The sequence below is a fragment of the Bidens hawaiensis genome, unplaced genomic scaffold, assembly GCF_021521415.1.
Source record: "Bidens hawaiensis isolate Kalapana, Puna unplaced genomic scaffold, B.hawaiensis_p1.1 tig00034993_1, whole genome shotgun sequence".
Lineage (NCBI taxonomy): Eukaryota > Viridiplantae > Streptophyta > Magnoliopsida > Asterales > Asteraceae > Bidens > Bidens hawaiensis.
In genome coordinates, this window is record NW_027496063.1 from 194,746 (window position 1) to 197,216 (window position 2,471).

Consider the following 2,471-nt stretch of genomic DNA (forward strand, 5'->3'; position numbering starts at 1 on the left):
CGCTGCAGGCTGCAGCTATTTCCGTTTCACCTTCTGACGGACGTTTGGATTGCCGATGGAGTCTCGAGACGTGTGCATAGGCGCGAAGGGATATGTGGAAAACCCTAATTCAAACCGTCACTTGTTATTTGATATATTTTATTGATTTAAAAACTTTAGCATATTTACAATACAAGCCCTTAAAGTTTAGAATTTTTTAAAAAAAAAGTAAATTATAATAAGTTAATAACAAACAGACTTTATATAAAATAAAATCAAATGTTGGGTTTTTATAAAATAAAATCAGTGGGAACTAGTATTATTATTCTATGGAGAAATTATTTTTGGGGGCTGAGCTCAATACGTTAAAAACAAACCGCGGGGGGGGGGGGGGGGGGGGAGCTCAATATCTATAAAAATTTTCGGCCGAATATCAGAAAATATACACTACCGACTGGAAAAACGGGAGGGGCCGGGGCACCCCCTGGCCCCAACAAAGCTGCGCCATTGCTGCCAAGGCCAAAATGACTCTGTTCCTCTAGAGGGCCACTCGTTTTCAATGCAAGCTAACTTTTATTTGTGTTTAGTTAGGATGCTACCTAATATAGAGGTGAATCCTGGTTATGTCACCAAATCCATTTTATTCATTTAGGCATTTGAGCCTGGTAGATCTCGATCTATGAAGTTAGGGCTTTATTTGTTAAACGAGCTTCAATTTGGACTCAAGTTCCAAAGCTCATTAAGCTCGGTTGATTTGACTAATTAACTAGCTAGCATTGAAAATAGTTCACAAACGGCTCGATACATTTTCACCGTCATACATATACCTATCTTAATACATTTGTGTTAGATGCAAAATGTCTCTTTTTATTTATCATAACTTGATGTCTTGATCTCTTTAGATTACAAAAACATAAGGCTTGAGGGTGTTAGGAGATCATGCTTGGCATGGAGTTTTACATGATTACCTTAGGAGTTTATGATTACTTGGCACTTTAGCAGGCAAGGAATTAATAATGCTCCGGAGTTAATTATGATTACTGTTGAGGCATTTATCACACATTGAACTATTGAAGTTTATGGTGGAGTTTGAGCTCCACAATCCACATCATATCAACTCTATTCTTATGTGTTGAAACATTTGAGTAGAGAATAAATAGGACTTTAAAAAGAGCCATTATTAGCGAGGAAGAAAGTTAAAATACCAAAGGAGACAAACATAAGAAGTATGAGAAAGATTTATATCCATATAAAATCCTCTCAAAAAATATTTAAAAAAAATCAATAAAAAAATCATATCTCAAAATATAAATAAGAAAACAAAAAAAAAAAAACAAAAGACACAATTATAAATAAAAAAGACACAATAGATCGCAAAATAGAACACAATGTTGAGTAATAAAACGCAATATCAAGAAAAAAAAGACACAATGTCAAGGAAAAAAAGACACAATCAATAATGAAAATAAACACAAAACGTAATGATAAATAAAAAAACACAATGATCTTTTATTTTTTTCATTTTTTAATTAAATTTCGAGTTACGATTTTTTAATTAATTTTTTGAGTTTTTTTTTTTTTTTTTTGCTACAAATCCTTTGCATCATTCTTATTTTTGTCCATTTTTAAAATAACCTGACCCTTGTTATCAATTCGTGAAGTTATGTCTTACTATTTTTTAATATAATATTTACTTTATCAACAATATTAGGGGTGCTCGATAATCGAGTTAGACATAAATTTGATCCAAACAAAATCCAAATTATAATTTTGAGTTCAATTTAACAATTTTTTCGAGCTGTTGTAACACTGACTTAAATTCAGTTTCTAATACTTTAATAAATTAATGTTTTTAAACACCTAACCTTCATCTACATGGGCGGGACGGTATTCCCGCTTCTCCATCCCCTCTTTGTGTTCATCATTGATTGACATGCAGACGTTATAATAGTGAATTTATTACAATACCTGGGGGTGGATACAACGTTTGTAATCGATACAACTTTGCCGCGTCAGCCTTACTAAACTCTAAGCCGTTCTCTCTCTCTCTCTCTCTCTCATACAGGGAAAATGAGTCAACCGATAATCCATTATAATAAATATACTTGGACTTTAGTTTACACTAAATTCTTACATGCGACATTTTTAAAAAACTGCATTTCAACACACTTTCGCACATATGCGTTATGTATACAATTTAAATAAAAAATATGGGTCAGTTGTCCCGCCTAAAGGTTTTTTGGTCCCCCTCCTCACCCACCCCACCCTCCAATGACGCCTCACAGGTTTTGTGAAGGCCTAAAACCGAAATTTGTAATATGATATCACCGTATAATCGATTCTTAATTCTGAAGTAAAAGTCTATAAATAGTTTGCCTAATTATTATATTTAGGAGAAGTATAAATACCAACAAGTAACTCAATCATTCTTCATTTGTGGCCTAGTGGTAGAAGGTTTGGGTTTTCTAGTGGAGACTCAAGTTTGAATCCCA